Source organism: Dendrobates tinctorius, unplaced genomic scaffold (genome assembly GCF_039654945.1).
Source record: "Dendrobates tinctorius isolate UK_male_01 unplaced genomic scaffold, ASM3965494v1 ptg000072l, whole genome shotgun sequence".
Taxonomy (NCBI): Eukaryota; Metazoa; Chordata; class Amphibia; order Anura; family Dendrobatidae; genus Dendrobates; species Dendrobates tinctorius.
The window spans coordinates 124,141-141,777 of NW_027361740.1; the positions used below are offsets into that span (position 1 = coordinate 124,141).

General features: G+C 45.7%; 1 protein-coding gene across 1 annotated transcript in view; it reads left to right on the forward strand.

The window, feature by feature from the left end:
* The window catches only part of LOC141096131 (flavin-containing monooxygenase 5-like), a 191,948-nt gene that overhangs the window by 103,352 nt on the left and 70,959 nt on the right, over nt 1-17,637 (forward strand). The window contains exon 2 of the mRNA XM_073582530.1: nt 3,941-4,083. The gene's annotated coding sequence lies outside the window, so the exon portion shown is untranslated. The remainder of the gene's footprint in view (nt 1-3,940; nt 4,084-17,637) is intronic.

A 17,637-nucleotide genomic window follows, 5' to 3' on the forward strand; every position in this document is an offset into this window, starting at 1 on the left:
ACATTTTATTAATACATCATACACCATGACACCATATAATAGAGAAAGAAAGGAAAAGATAAAAATATAGATATAGTAAATCCAATATCTACTATATAATCGTCTAATTCTGTCTGTAACGGAAATCCTGCGTCGTTGATTGGTCGTGCCCGGCCGGCCGCGACCAATCAGCGACAGGTGCAGTCCTGCCGCGAATTGGCGTGGTATTGAAACCACGCACGCCATCGCTATCGTCAGGAGATCTGCGGTGCTAGCCGCTGATCTCCCGACTGTTGCCGCAGGTCATCTCCTGCTGCACGGAGGTCAGCGGCGACGCCGCCGGGAGATGACGGCACAGTGCTCAGTGCAGATGGTACCCAGGGTCCGTAGGAGAGGAGGTTCTCCTCCAGGCCCTGGGTACCATAAACCTGTAAAAAATAGAATTAAAATAAAAAATAGTGATATACTCACCTTCAGACGGCCCCCAGACCCTTTCCCTCCTCTCGCCATGTGCCCGGCATCTTCCGGTCCCAGTAATGCTTTGCGCGAAAGACCGCTGATGACATCACTCTCTCGTGAGAGTGACGTCATCTCCGGTTATTCACGCTAAGCATTACTGGGACCTGAAGATGCCGGGAGCGTGGAGAGGAGATAAATAGTGATATACTCCCCTTCCAACGGCCCCCGGACTCTTTCCCTCATCTCGCCACGCGCCCAGCATATTCTGGTCCCAGTAATGCTTTGCATGAAAGACCGCTGATGACGTCACACTTTTGCGAGAGTGACGTCATCTCCGGTCCTTCGCGCTAAGCACTACTGGGACCGGAAGATGTCGGGAGCATGGAGAGGAGATCGGGGACGTCGGAAGGTGAGAATAACCTTTTTTTTTATTTTTTTTTATCTAGAATACCCGATGCATTAGAATCGGGCCGCCATCTAGTATAAAATAAGAGCGGGGACAGGAGTGCAAAATGATTAAACTGTCAATTCATCATAATAGTCCAAAGGATGCAATATAGGGCATCAGGTATCAATAGATGCAGATAAGAGCAAAACCACTGCATAAATAAGGGCATGAGGAAATCACAAAGTGCTGTGTGCAAAATACAATTTTAATGCATGATCTGATCAGATAAGAAATAATAAATGAGTTTATATATCAAATTTATATATCAATTAGAATCAAATTATAATGAGAGACTAATCAGACTATAACCCAGTATAGTGCACATAACCACGTTGCATGATGCTCAGATCCCAAAATACGAAATTTAATCACATAATGTGTTAATAACAATAAAGGTGAGTAAACACCATCTGTATAGAACACCGTTAATACTATAAGACCTATGTATTGAGCCTGATGGAAAGTAGATACATACCAGCACCGATAGTGCACACCACGTCCCCCTTCACAAACTCAAACGCGCATTTCGCACTGCTTCATCAGGGAGTCAAAGCGCTGGGAAACAAATTCTATGTAGATGGAAGGAGGGAGGAGCTAGAGCCAGAGCTCCATCTTCTTCCTCTCCATTCTATCTAGATGGAAGCTGCTACTGATATAATATTATCTCCTATCTCAGTAATGGGAGAGTCTCTTTACTAAATACAAATTTTTACCTCAGAATTCAGAATTTTTGATAATGACCAATTTTGGCATAGAAAGAAGCAAATTTCACTTATGAAAAAAGCAACTATGTAATATATTTTCTGTGTACTATTGATTTATTACATAAAAATTAAAATGACAGTTACTTTAGCTAACATGGTAAAGTCCCCTAATAGAATTCCTCTTTTAAAATTGCCATATTTATTTGCTATCCATAAAGACTTGCACTATAAAAACCCATTTGAAATATATCCTATAACTTCTGATTGATCATCTAAAAATGACCAAAAACAAGATAAAAAGTAATCAAACATTTGTACAGACCCAAATGGTACCAATAAAAACTAAGTAAATAAACTTGAAGCTCCGTTAATGGAAAAAAAATATTATGGTTTGCAAAATATAGTACCCAAAAACAAACACTGGGTTTTATGAATGAAAATAGTAAAATATAACAAAAATAATAATATATTAACCCCAGAATGTTTGCACAAGGGAAAGTCAGGAGATAGAGGCTGGGTTCACACAGCTGTAGGCAAAAAAATCACCCAGTCATTTCAGCAAATGGAAGATGTGACTGGCTCAGTGTGCAGCACTTTCTGTTCATCACCATAGGGAACAGGTGCAGGAGCTACTGTATTTGCAGTAACATGGACTCGTTTGGTGTTAAATGAAACAGACTAGTGCATGCTTCAAATGAGAAATAAAACACAGGTGTCTGTGCATGCTTATATAGTAGCTCATTATAAGGTCAGTGTGCTGTCCAAAGCATACATAGACAACACAGTGAAATTACAGCTCTTTGAAGAAGGCTATATACAGTATATCAGTCAAACAAGTGTGTGAAACCATCTAATGGGTATGAGCACCAAATGCATCTGTGGATGTATGCAATTAGGAAATTATAACAGAAAAATGGTTAGCCACAAACACAGAAAGCAGAAATGTGTGGGTAAACTGGTAACTTGCTTGCAGAAACGGAGATGTGAAAAGTGCTGAGAGAAATTACAAGAAGTAACCTGGAATCTTCATTATAGAACCTAGATAAGATGGACTGAAACAGAAAATTGCACTGTTAGAATATAATTCAGGTGTAATAGGAAACTCCTGACGAACAATGCTTTATAAATACTCAGATATGGCCCAGTGCTGGGGCCACCTCAGATAAGTAACAGCAATGATGCATATCCTGTAGTGTTAAACATAGTTGGTGCCTTTTCAGTATGGAGTGCTGCGCTTTTATGCGCTTGGAAGTTCTAGGGTGCAAAAGATTTTGAACTGTGGGCACCAAGTTAACTGATCTTCATTATTTTTTTTTTTTTTTTTTTTTTAAAGGTTGTACTGCTGAATCTTGTATAATGATAATGCTGAATGAGTAACTAAACTTTCCTGCATTTTCTTATATTTAGCAGACCACTGATTGCTCCAAAGACAGTAGAGAAGGGTGAAGCTTGGGAAGCAGAAGTGCACAGACGGCAGAATATGAATGCAATAGAAAGTCATAGCCTTATGGTCTTATAACATGTCAAATTCATACTATTTGCTGCCATTGAGTTTCTCTGGCTGTATTCAGGTGTGTAATAACGCCACGTTCAGTATCTGGTCAGTATTTTACCTTCGTATTTGTAAGCCAAAACCAGGAGTGAGTAAAAAGTACAGAAGTGGTGACGTGTTTCTATAATGCTTTTCCTCTGATTGTCCCACTCTTGGATTTAGCTTATAAATAATGTTATATAATACTAACCAAATACTCAATGTGTGACACACGTTGCCAAAGACTGTATCTTTCCTGTGTGAAACTGGTAGTCAAGCCAAGCAGTCAGCATTGTGAAAGTGAAGTAGATACTCAATGGACAATGCCTGTGAGCATAGAGATGGAAAGACTTGTGCTATACCTGAATATGGGACAGACACTCACCTTTGGAAGAGTAGCTTGTTAGTTTCCCCACAATGCATGTGTAGTGTTGTGAGTGCAGACTGTGAGTTGACTTGTACCTTAAAAAGTCTTAGCTGTATGGATAGTTTACAGAGTACAATACAGCCTGCTGTCATTGAGGTAAGGACTGAATATATTGTCCAACAATATGTCTTACTGGGCAAAATCTATGCCAAAACGCTGCTTATAACATTGCAAATATAAGGAAAAATCCAGTATATCCTTGAAGCGTTCAGACATCTTTTAGTGAAATCATCTATTAACTTTTCTGTTTCATAGTGCTCAGTTTAAAACTGTGAAATTATGCAAGGAACTAGAAAAAAAATGTCCAGTTATCACACTATAAATGTACCTGCTTGTTCTACATACTATTTTAGATTTTTACATACTTTAATTTATTTTCTATTCTTTTATAGGCATTAACAAATTTAAAGGCCATTATTTACACAGTCGGGATTATAAATATCCAATACAATTTGCAGACAAGAAGATTATTGTGATTGGAATTGGAAATTCTGGTGGTGACTTGGCAGTGGAATTGAGCTCTGTTGCCAAACAGGTAATAGATATGGAGGTTTGATTTAATATTATTGGCTGTCCTTTTATATTGACTTACCTTTAGGATAGGTCAATAATAATTATCAGATCAGGTGTCTTATCCCCAGCACAGCCAGCCATCAGCTGTTCTTAGCTCCGCAGCTCCTGTTGTGACAAGATGCACTAGACTATATATAAAGCCAGACCTTCATAGCGTCATATACTGTGTAGTGCCCATTTCTGAATACTTTAGCTCAGCTCCTACACAAATGAATTGGAGCTGAGCTGCCAAAACAGCTCAAATTAGAGGCAGACACAAGGAAAAGTGACATCAATTGACCCAGAGTACAAATAGTATAATTGTGCAGCATGTATGCCTGGGATAGGTCTTTGACCAGTAATCCTAGATGAAACATTGATCAGTAACAGGTGGATGAGTGACAGGTGTAGACATCAGGAAAAGTGGCATCAATTGACCCACAATAAAAATTTTATAATGGCACAGCAGCAGTCAGCCATGGGCCATTCATGAGGTTATAGGGTCTGGGCCAGCATTTGAGGGACCGGTGTAGGTCTACTGTGCTGGGAGCCCTAATACCTCATGAAACAGCTGAAACTGCTTTTCTGCTCAGCCACACTCAGGTGGCACAAGTATCAGCTTCGTAGACTGTTTACAAAATTTAAGGTTAGTAACACAGGTAGTTGACTGAAAATAAGTGCAGGCCTGCCGGTTGAGAGCCCTTCTGCTGCATGTGGAGCACCCCGCGGGGCCTGGGGGTACTCTGTACCGGGCCCGTCGACTTCCATTGGGGACGGTGTCACGGCGGCGGTGACCCGGTCTATGGCCCAGAGGCGTCCAGTAATAAAATAGGGGAAAGTTGTGTGGTATTTATGTGGTAAAAATGAAAATAAAGTATTAGATGGTGAAATACATGACGCCACCTGTGGTAATCTGGTCAGAGTTGACCAGCGCTGCGGTGTTGCTTTTCTGGGATGGATGTTGGGCGCAGCTATGATGTTGTAGCCCTCCACAGGTAGGGCTGTAGTCCTAGGGCAAGGATGTTAAATAAATAAAAATGGCTGTGAACGTTGGGGTGCAGAGAAATGAGAGAAGGACACAGAGAGGTGCAGTTTCTTTACCTTTTACTGGTAATAGGTTGCAGTCCGGAGTACCACATACAGGTGATGGAATGAGTCCAGCTCTCCTGGAGGCATTCAGGCTACTTTCACACTTCAGGTTTTCGGCGTCAGGCGCGATCCGGCGTCGTGCCGGAACGCCGGATCCGGCAAATGTTTAGTAAAACCGGATGTGACGGATCAGGTTTTCTGCCGTATCCGTCTTTTCCTTGACAGACAAAACCGGATCCGTCTCATCCGGTTCATCCGTTTTTCTATCCGTTTTTCGACGGATTACGCCGGATCCGGTTTTTAAAATTGACCCTTGTGGCCTTCCGAACGGGATTGGCTACTGGAAAACTATATATAGCATGTTCCTACAGCCCTTCTTTGACAGGTTGTAGAGGAGAAAGTGCAGGTTGGAGAGAAGAGCAAGTTACTGGCGAAGATGGATGTTGTCATTGGAAATATTTTGAAGAATTTGGCGGATTTTATAGCGGAGGCGAATCGTTTGAGGGTGATTGTTCTGGAGAAGGAGAGAGCGAGACAGCAGCGCATCAGGCATCGTAGACGACGTTTGTGGATCCACCCCATCACAGCCAAGAGAATGACGCGTGGGGTCTATTCTTCACTCTGCATGGACCTTCGACGAAACCCGGATAAATTTTTTGGATATGTTAGGATGAAAATGGAGAATTTTGATTACTTGGTGGAGCGCATTGCACACCTCATAAGAAAAGCGGACACCTATTGCCGCTTCTCTGTTTCACCCACAGAGCGTCTGATGGTGACTTTAAGGTAAGCCACATTTATTGGATGTGATCGCATCAGAGCACACTTTCACTGCAATCTTGTTGGTGGTAGTTTGTATCTCCAAGTGTTATAGCTCAGTTTTGGTATGTAATGCTGTGATTTAAAACTAATTTATTGTTTTTTAATTCCACACAGATTTCTTGCAACTGGAGAATCCCTTTCGTCACTGCATTTCCAGTACAGACTCGGGATTTCCACCATATCTGGAATAGTGAAGTACACATGCCGTGCACTGTGGGACTCCTTAGCTGAAGAGTTTTTACCAGAGCCCACAACAGAGAGGTGGATTGAAATTGCTGACAAGTTTCAACAGATATGTCAGTTTCCCAACTGCTTGGGCGCTGTGGACGGGAAACATATCCGCATTGTAAAGCCAGCTGGATCGGGATCGGAATATTTCAATTACAAGAAATATTTTTCAATTGTCCTCATGGCCATCGCTGACGCGGAATACAAATTTATTGCGGTTGATATTGGGGCCTATGGCCGCTCCAATGACTCTCAAGTTTTCAAACTGTCTGCCATGGGGCGTAAACTGTATGGAAACACCTTCCAGTTCCCACCACCTAGACCGCTGCCGCAAACATCTGGTCCACCTATGCCATTTGTCTGTGTAGGGGATGAAGCCTTCCAGCTGTCAGAACACCTTTTGAAACCGTACTCTAGCAGAGGATTGACAAGACCAAAACGCATTTTTAATTACCGCCTCACAAGAGCAAGAAGAATGGTTTAATGTACCTTTGGTATTCTGACAGCCAAATGGCGGGTCCTATTGACTGCGATCAACCTCAAGACAGAAACTGTGGACGAGGTGATCAAAGCGTGCGTGGTACTCCACAATTTTGTTATCTGCAAGGAACCCATTTCCATTGAGGACACCTCTGAAGAAACCACCTTGCAAGATTACCATGACATTACCACTAGAAGTTCTGTGACGGTTTCAGTAATGAGGGACAATTTTGCACTATACTTTGTCACCTCAAGGCAGAGTACACTGGCAGGATGACAGAGTGTGAAAGATTTGTGCCCAACCAAACTTGTGTACCTTCTGTACCAACAGTATATACCTTTGCCAACCAAAGTTGGCTATCTTGTCATGGTCTCTATTTTTAGCTTTAGGCCACAGGTGTGTACCTGGTTGTGTTTTATGCAAAGTATTTCACCTTTTAACAAAAGTTGTGTACATTGTTATGAAATCACCAACAATAAACACAACTTTTTAGGTGAAATACTTTGCTTCAAACACAACCAGGAACACAACTGTGGCAAAAAGCTAAAATTTACCCACAGTTATATACCTAGTTTTGAATACCATTTCACCTTTTAAATACCCTGTATTTACCCTTTTTCGCCGCAGAAAGAAATGACAGACAACCAGTGTAAAATAATTTAACTTTTATTGAAAAATGTTTTTTTTAGTAAACTTTTTTAAAATTTTAATAAACTTGTTTAATAAAGCTTTGAAACCATAAAACTGGTCATTTTTATTTAAATACACACATTATAAATCTGTGTAGTGTGTGGTGGAAATACTGCTGTAGGGGCTGCGGGACACTTCGACACTGGGAGTGTGGAGAGAGGACTGGGATCGTGGTGGGGAAGGAACAGTTAGAGGTGAAGGTGTGGAAAAAACTACAGAATGGGTGGACATGTGGGAAGCAGAAGAGGTGGTGGGTGGTGGAGTGGAGGGTTGGGCAGGGACTGTAGGAGCAGATGATGTTGATGGCAAGTTGTATGGGGAAGGAGTTTGGTACGGGGCAGGTTGCTGGAAGTGGGGAGATGTCTGGTACGGGGCAGGTTGCTGGAAGTGGGGAGATGTCTGGTACGGGGCAGGTTGCTGGAAGTGGGGAGATGTCTGGTACGGGGCAGGTTGCTGGAAGTGGGGTGATGTCTGGTACTGGGGAGGTTGCTGGTACTGGGGAGGTTGCTGGTACTGGGGAGGTTGCTGGTTCTGGGGAGGTTGCTGGTGCTGGGGAGGTTGCTGGTGCTGGGGAGGTTGCTGGTGCTGGGGAGGTTGCTGGTGCTGGGGAGGTTGCTGGTGCTGGGGAGGTTGCTGGTGCTGGGGAGGTGGATGGTGCTGGGGAGGTGGATGGTGCTGGGGAGGTGGATGGTATGTAATAGGAGGGGGAGGATGGAAAGTGGCTGGAGGGGGTGTAGATGTAATAGGAGGGGGAGGATGGAAAGTGGCTGGAGGGGGTGTAGATGTAATAGGAGGGGGAGGATGGAAAGTGGCTGGAGGGGGTGCAGGTGGAGGAACTACTGTGGTGGGAGGAGGAGGTTGGGAGGTAACTTGCTGGAGAGCAGCGTGGCATGAATGCATTACATGCATCTGCTGGGCAGGAGAGAGCGTTTCCATGCGCTCCACAACAGACCTGAAAAAGGTGTGGTTTGGCGAAGATCTTGCTTCTGAATGCATGGTTTGCAGAAGTGTCTTCACCTCCAGAATGCTGGAGTTGATCTGCTGATAGCCTGCGGAGATTTGCTCTGACAAGACTTTTAGACAGTTCTGGAAAGATGCATTCAGATGCAAGAACTCTGGCGCATAAGTCTTTTCCTGACCCCTCTGCCGCTGCCGCCCAGTACCCGCAGGTGTACTAGAGGTGGCAGGGGCAGAAGGGTGGGGTAAAGGGAAAGCGATCTCCTCACCAGCAGCTTCATGTAATGTAGGCGGCCACGATGCTCCTGTGCTGGTGGATGGGACAGATGGGTCGAATGTGTGGGAAGGCTGGGAAGGTGCAGATGTACCGGGGCGGTCGAAGTGTCCCTCGGTGCCGGTCTCCTCAGGGATCGCCTCAGAAGGGTCCAATCGTGCAGGCTCCCGAGTGCTGCTCACCGTGCTGTGGAATAAAGAGAAAAAAAAACAATTAAAATAGTGACATGGTATGGCCCTGGCTGAAAAAAAGAAAGTTACATCTAAACATTTTTTTGTCACATGTGGTGTGTAATATTTACCTTCTGGTGAGCATTGTCTCCCGGAGGAACGACAGGGCTCGTGCGTACTTGTACTTGCTCCTGCGTCCTCCAGATCCACTCGGGGCCTGCATCTCTTTATTGAACTCCTTCTTGAAACGATCCCTCACAGACCGCCACCGCTTCACAATTCTTTCCCCTGAAACGAGAAAGGACAAAGTGGTTAGTATACAACATCAGTGTTTCCCAAACTCCAGTCCTCATGGTCCCAAGGGGTCATGTTTTCAGGATTTCCAAAGTAAATAGAAATCCTGAACACATGATCCGTGGGGACCACGAGGACTGGAGTTCGGGAAACACTGGTTTACATCAAGCAACCGGTACTGTATATACTTACGCTCTTTAATCTGGGCCCGAGCTTCGAGGTCCTCCCAGCGGTCCACAAGGAGCGAACAGATTTCCTCCCAGCGTTGTCGGGTAACGATAAGGTCAGCGTGGCGGCGGTCAGCCATATTCCAGAGCGGCTCCCTTTCTCTGACGAGATCGATGAGGTGGTCCACATCGAGTCCTCCATCCTCACCGTCAGAGTCGGGAGCACGCTGTGAAGGCTGTTAAAGAGAAAGACAAAAATAACATAATTAGCCTCCACAAAAGAAATGAAATAAAAAGTGCAAAAAAAACAAAGCAAAAATATTTATACTTACACGCTGGTGACCGCCGCGTTGCTGTCGCCGACGACCCTGGGAGGCACTGCGAGGACCTCTTGGCCGAGCACCAGATTGGGAAGACTAGAGAAGAAAACAAAAAATGTTATGTCTTTGGATGTAGGCATTTGTTTGCTGTGTGTGGTCTGCAGAACATTGTTTTCTATGTGTTGTGTGTAGTGTGATGTTGTGTTTCTGCGTTTGATGCAAAAAACTTACCAATTGTAAGCCCACTCCAAGTGTCTGTCCACCCCTTCCTTCTTCTTCTGGGAGCTCCTCTTCATCTTGTGATTCCTGTTTTGAAATAAAAGGCAATGAATACACATATATTACAGAGATGATGGATTTTGGAAATAAAAACTTACCGTCAAACGCTGACGATGCGAGGGAGGGCTCCCAGAAGATGATGTGCTGTCTTCCTGGTGGCCACACTCCATGCCTGTGGGTGGTGTTTCTGCTGCTGCCATTGCTGCTGCTGCATCTATTGGGCGGCTGTTGAATAAAGAGAAACAAAGGGCCAATGAATATCTTGATATTCCATAGCCCTAGTTTGGAGGAATGGGGGATTTGATAATTACCGTCTCTCATCTGCTGCTGGACTCCCCTCCTGTTGTTCAGCATGCTGCTCCATTTGGGGTGGTGCTGATGGTGCTGCTGCTGCAGATGTCTGCTGCCTTCTCCTGCTCCTGGTTCTTGGCTTGGGTGGCATGTTGGGTGTGGCTGAGGGTCCCATTGTCTTGCTTTTATATATGTCCTGTGGGCAGAGCTACTGAGCATGCTCAGACCAAAGAAACCGGATCCGGCCGCCGGATCCGGTGCATTGCGGCGCTCATAGGCTTTCATTGTATGAAAAAGACGGACACGCCGGATCCGGCGTGTCCGGCTTTTTCGACGGATACAAAAAACGTTACAGTCACCGTTTTTTCCAGACGCCGGATCGCGTCACATTGCCGGATCCGGCGAAAATCGGATGAAACGCATGGCCATCCGGCTCGATCCGGCTCTAATGCAAGTCAATGGGGGGGAACCGGATCCGGCATTGCATTTCGACGGATCCGGTTTTAGTCAAAAGCGCCGGATCGCGCCTGAAGCAGAAAACCTGATGTGTGAAAGAGGCCTCAGGGGATTCACCTTGCCAGTTGGGGACTTAGGACCTTCCTTTCTGCGCTTTGTGTGTGGGTCTCCGCTGTATATAACTATGCTGCGACCCTCTATTCGTGATGGTTTCACTAACCTGTACGGCTGTCAGTGTGAGCTTATTCCACGGGTACCATTCTCTTCACCGTCGGCCCCGGGCTCCTTATCCGCTGCCGTGCCCTCAGGTGATCAATGTGCACAGGAATTTACAATCCCCTTTAATTTCAGATTTGGCTATCAGGGCGTACAGCTCCTGTCAGCCTAGGACTCTGATGTCCCTTTTCTCTTTATTAGCACTTCACTCAGGGGTCTGCTATATGCAGTATTTTAGCTTCCCTAGAGTTTCTCAGTCTCTGCTCTTGTCCTTTCCCTCTTCACAGATCAGCTGCCTGTCTTTATCTGACAGGATCTTCCAGAAAGATCTCTTTACCTCACGGCCTCACGTTTAACTGTCATTTCTTCTCACAGCTCACAGCTGCTTCGTTTCCATGACAACCCCCTCAGCTGACTTCTAGCTGGCTCACCAACCCCCTCTGCTGGCCAGAATTTATAAGACATCTCCCTTTTTCTGACAAGCAGAGGAATTGTGATTTAACCTCTGTTACCTGGCATGGGGGTCACTTTTCTGCCACCAAGCATGACTTCACCTCTTAGAGGGAGGCAATGTCACTGTGACAACTGGACTCTGGGGTGTCACATTTTGAGGGAGATATCAGAATACATGATTGCTCCGATGCAACGGGTTTGCGGGACGCCTTCATCTACACCTTGAAAATGAGGTCCAGAGAGCATGTGCTCCTGTGGATTGCAAGCACTGCATCAAGGATCCTCTCCTCCTTTTTGTAATGACACCTAAGGTGTCACTGGCGCTGCGTAGGGGGGAGCTATCAGGGAACACGTGACTGAGCGCAGGGAGTGCACAAGGACCTGAGACTAGTGAGCACAGGACCTGGCACTAAACGATCACATGAGCCACTGCATGTGAGTGCAGGGAAGGACACTGACCACACAGAACACAGGGCAAAGTGAAAAGACAGTAAGGCTATGTGCACACGGAGTTTTTTGGCTCTGCGGATTTTGTAGTAAAAACCGCAGATAAATCCGCAGGACTAAAGGAGCTTTACACCTCATAATGGATGAGGTGTGAAACTGCAGCATTTCTGCACTAAAGAATTGACATGCTGCAGATTGTAAACAGCAGCAAAACCGCACGAAAAAATCCGCAGCATGTGCACTGCGTTTTCCAGTTTACCATTGAAAACAATGGTACTGTACAACGCACCTAAATCTGCTGCGGACCCGCAGCTGCAGAAACGCTGCGGATCCACAGCAGAATCTGCACTGTGTGCACATACCCTAAACGTGTTCAAGGAGAGCCGAGAGTCAGAAGCCAGACGAACACACAGTACCTAGGGACAAGACAAAAAGTAAACGGGGACAAGTCAAGGTGGTCAGATAACCAGGAGAGACAGAGCAGTACAAAAGCAGGATACAGAGGCAGAAGTCAGGGGACAAACAAAATCATACACAGCAAGGCACACAAGCACAGAGGCACACATTTAAGGACGAGTCACCTGGGTCAGCAACCACTATCCGAGTATATGGAAGTATCACCAACACTAAATGCAGGTACTGCCAACAATAAATAGCCGCCCCACAACCAAAGAGATTTGGACTGAATTAACCCTGACCTGACCAGGATGGAGGCGGAACCATCCTGTCCAGAGTCATGACACTTTTTACGACCTTAACATCACACACCGTGCAGTCCTCAGAGGTAGCACCTCAATTACCCCTGTTTCCCCCCGTGTTACCACTCTGCAACTGCCCAACTGACTGTGGGGAGCCACAGACGGATGAGTCTGCAGAGCTGTTCACACATGCTATTCCACAAGCGCCAAAGATTCACAAAATTAAGAGAAGGCCCCAAATTTTTTTCAGTTGGATCCGGGGCCAGATGAATTAAAGTCTGAGCAGAATCCAGAACCTCGTCAACAGAGATTAACCCCCAGGGGTGGAGGTGATCTCGATGAGAGTCAAATACCTGGTCACATGCGGACTGTGCTGTCATGGCAGGGAGAGGAGGGTGACTCTCGGGGTAAGGAGTGGAAGAACAGAGAGGATGATGATGAGGTTGTAGATCCCACTTGGTGTGAACCCAGAAGCAAGCAGCTGAGTAGTTCAGCAGAGGAGGTGGTGGAGGAAAATGTGCTAGATGTAATTGCATCCTCAGCCACAACGCTGGCCATAACCAGCAGCATCACAGGTCTGTAGTTTGCATGAGCGGCAAGGGTTGCGCAGCCTGGGCCTTTTTTGAGACCACAAAAAAGAGACCTAACTTACTTTATCTGAAAAGTTTGTAAAAAAAACTCAGTAGAGGCAAATATTCCAATAATTTGCTGTGACATGCATGAACCGGCACATGCACAATCAATATGGGTTAATCTGGGAATCTCACTGTTCTAAAATGTGGCTTAGTGGACCTCGCCAACCACCGGCCGCCCGATCAACCGCATCTGCTGCTGCTTCCTCCTCCATCACCATGGCAAGTGTACTCACAGAGGTCTCCGGCCGCAGAACCTCCACTTGTCTACCCCTACAGTCGGAGTGAATGGGAGTCCTTCAGCTGTTATGGAAGTGGACATGCCTACTGTTTTTGACCAATCTCAGATATCGAGCACATCACATCTTTGTCCAGTTTGTTGGGCTCTCCATGCATGTGTCATGACTGTCACACAACAGTGACACATACAGCTGCGGAGCCAAGCAGCTGATCAACCAGCAAGATCCAGGAAGCTGGGTTCCCTCTGCAGCTTATTCGGTAAGTACTATAGCTTGCCGAATAAGTAGGGACCCGAACAAATTCACCCAACTCTAGTGGTGAACTAAACCACTAGACACCAAGGGATGGAGAACTAAACCACTAAACGCCAGAAGATGGGGAACTAAACTACTAGACAACAGAGGTTGGAGAACTAAACCAGTACACACCAGGCGATGAAGAACTAAACCACTACACACCAATGATTGGTAAACTAAACCACTAGACACTAAGGGGTTATTAGACAAAGTTTTTAGAATCCCTAATGCTTGCATGACAAACCTCTGTATTGAACACTTCCTTCACCTCCTCTAGGGCCTACACATGCATCTTCAACCCCTCTCGTAGTGAGTCACGTTCCAAAAGTGCAGAGAGATCCCCCCATCTCTGAACTGTGCAGTCATGGCTCACTGCAATCAGGCAGTGTTTTAGATTTATATGCCTTGGAGATCACAGTCACATAGCTCAAGAGTTGTGAACAGCTTCCCAGGCCAAGTATGAGTAATGGCTGTCTCCACTGAACCTAGAGTCAGTATAGGCCATCTGTGTTAACGGTGCGAACCTAGTGGTGGCCCTATACCGGGGCAACCTCACACACGTGCCTTGCATGGCTCACGTCCTCAACCTGGTGGTATAGCAATTTCTCTGTGACTATCCCAGCCTATATGCACTGCTAGAGAAAGCAAGGTTGCTGTGTGCTCACTTCTGACAATGGCACCTTACGGGTCATTGACTTGCATAGCTTCAGAGGTCTTTCGGGCTACCACTTAACCGGTTGATATGCAATGTTGCCGACACTGTGGAATTACACTCTGCACATGTTGCAGTGACTGTGGCAGCATCAATGAGCACTGGTGCAGTAAGTAATTTTACATAGCCTGAGCCAACGCAGCACGTACATGGTGCAAATCACACTTGGAAATGGGCACAGATGAAGGACCTCTTCACCCTTCTGCATAGTTTTGAAATGGTTACGAAGATGGTTAGCACTGATGACTCAATCATCACTATCACTACATGTTGGAACACACTTTGAATAGTCTGCTGGAGGAGGTGGTAGTCCTAGAGGTAGAGGAGGAAGCAGAGGAGGATGCAGATGGGATAACAATATCTCGAAGTTCCAGACTGTTGTTGCACAAGCAGGTGCCATGGGAGAGTAGATTACAGCGATTGAGGGGGGCTCATGGTATGAGATACTGTTGTTGAAGGTGCAGGAGCTGAGGAACAAATGGAGGATGAGGAGGAAGAGGTGATGGTCAGGAGGCAGAGGATAATGATCCCCTCTGATGTATGTGGTTAACGGGAGGAGATGAAGGAAGCAAGCTTGAGCATTACCCCGCCACCAACACACCATAGACATAGACTGCATGTAAGCACCTGACAAATGAGCACCTTCTTGCTGCATTATCTGCAACATGATGCCCGTGTTAGGATTAGAAATAGTGCTGACTACTGGGTTGCCACTCTGTTAGATCCACTGTAAATTTTGACAGACTCTTGCTGCACTGGAAAGGGCTGTGCAGATGCTGGAGTATCGAAACACTCTTGCAGACCATCTTAGGCCTGTTTCACACTTCAGTTTTTGTCCATCAGTCAAGATCCGCCATTTTGCAAAAAAAACGGATCCGTCATTTTGTTTGGCGGATCCGTTTTTTTCCCATTGAGTTGCATTACCGGCGGATCTTGACGGACGGCCATCCGTTGGATCTGTTTTTTTGCAGATCCGCCAAAATGTTGCCATCTGCCGACATGCCCGAACGGATCATGTAACTTTTTTCGGGTGGCAGGATCCGCACTTCACACTGCGCATGCCCGAAAGACTTCACTCAGCCTGGAATTTAACGCTAAAGTCTGTTCTGGCGCCTGGAAAAAAAAGAATCTCTCTCTTGCGGTTCCTTTAAAATTCTTCATTCATTGGATCCGTCAAAAAAACGGTCTGGTGGCATGCGTTCACATCAGTTAGCAACGGATCCGCTTTCCGCCATTTTGGCGGATTTTAACTGACACAAAAAAACTGAAGTGTGAAACATGCCTTAAGGGTGCTTTTCCCCAATACAACATTGAGGCACACAGTGTGCATCACGATTATAGACTTCCAACCATGGTAACATCGAGTCGTCAATGCAAAAACATTAGCAGCAGCAGTGTAAGTGGCAGATGAAATTTCTGTGAGTCATTTCACACATTTTTTAGACCAGCCCGTGCCCCAGCAGAACAGAGTACAAGACACATAGTACAGACATAGTACTGCACCATCCTCTCCAGTTGTTCCCTATCTTGAGCTCAATATAAATTCCATCAGGGGGATTCAGACCCTTTTGCATTTTGGTCTTCAAAACTGGAAGAGTGGCCTGAGCTAGCCTGTCATGCCTTGGAGGCTTTATTAATAATAATCATCTTTATATAGTCAACATATTCCGCAGCGCTTTACAGTTTAACAGTTTTAAATACAACAGTCATAGGTAACAACGCTAACAATACAATAATTAAAGCAAAATAAGACGACCCTGCTCGTGAAAGCTTACAATCTCCAATAAGGTGGGGGAGATGCAAAGTACAGGTGTGTATTTACAATGATAGTCCAGCAATCTTGAGGGAGTGAATAATAGATAGAGACAGCGAATGAGCTGCACACACTTACACATAAAATGACTTTAATTGGGGAACGTGATAGGCTGCTCTGAACAAATGTGTTTTGAGGGAGCGCCTAAAACTGTGCAAGTTGTGGATGGTCCTAATTTCTTGGGGTAGAGCATTCCAGATGATTGGCACAGCACGGGAGAAATCTTGGAGTCGGGAGTGGGAGGTACGGATTAGTGCAGAGGTCAGTCAAAAATTGTTTTCAGAGCGCAGCGATCGGCTTGGTCGATAGACAGAAATTAGGGAGGAGATGTGGAGAGCACTTTGGAGAGCTTTGTGGGTGAGAACAAGTACTTTGAATTGGATCCTGTAGTAAATGGGCAGCCAGTGTAACCATTAAAGAGCGGACACATCTGAGTACCGATTAGCCAGATGAATGACCCTGGCTTCTGAATTAAGGATGGACTGGAGAGGGGAAAGTTGAGTGAGGGGGAGGCCAATTAATAGACCATTACAGTAGTACAGGCGGGAGTGGATCAAGGCGACAGTGAGAGTTTTTGTTTCCATGGTGAGAAAGGGACGGATTCTAGAGATGGTCTTTAGGTGTAAGCAGCAAGAGTGGGCAAGAGATTGTATATGGGAGGTGAAGTAGAGATTGATGTCAAACGTAACACCCAGACAGCGCGCCTGCTGCCGGGGTGTTGCTATGATGCCACCCATGGAGAGGGCACTGTCAGATTTAGGGAGGTTAGTGGACGGCGGGAGCAGAAGAAGTTCAGTTTTAGAGAGGTTGAGTTTCAGGTAGAGGGTAGACATGACGTTGGAGACTGCAGACAGACGGTCTCTGGCGTTCTGTAGTACAGCGGGGGTAAGGTCAGGGAATGACATGTATAGTTGTGTGTCATCAGCATAAAGATGGTACTGAAAGCCAAATCTGCTGATGGTCTGTCCAATTGGGGCCATGTAGAGATAGAAGAGAAGGGGGCCAAGGACTGAGCCCTGAGGTACTCAAACAGTGAAAGGAAGAGGAGATGAAGTGGAGCCAGCAAACAAAAACACTGAAGGAGCGGTCAGAGAGATAGAAAGAGAGAGGGAAGTGTCCTTAATGCCTAGAGACTGGAGCTTAGAGTAAGAGACTGTGGTCAACAGTGTCGAAAGCTGCAAAAAGGTCGACAAGAGTGAGCAGAACGTGGTCACCATTACATTTTGCTCTCAGGAGGTCATTGGTCACTTTGAGTGCAGCTTCTGTCGAATGTAGGAGGTGGAAGCTGGACTGTGAAGGGTCTAGGAGGAATGAGTTAGGTAATGGGTAAGGCAGGAGTAGACAAGACGCTCCAAAAGTTTAGAGATGAAGGGGAGATTGGAGACTGATCTGTAATTGTGCAGGATGGGTCAAGGGCGGGTTTCTTTAATAATGGAGTAATGATAGTGTTTGAAAGAGGATGGGAAAATGTCAGAGGAGAGGCAGAGATTAAAGATTGTAGTTAGATGAGTT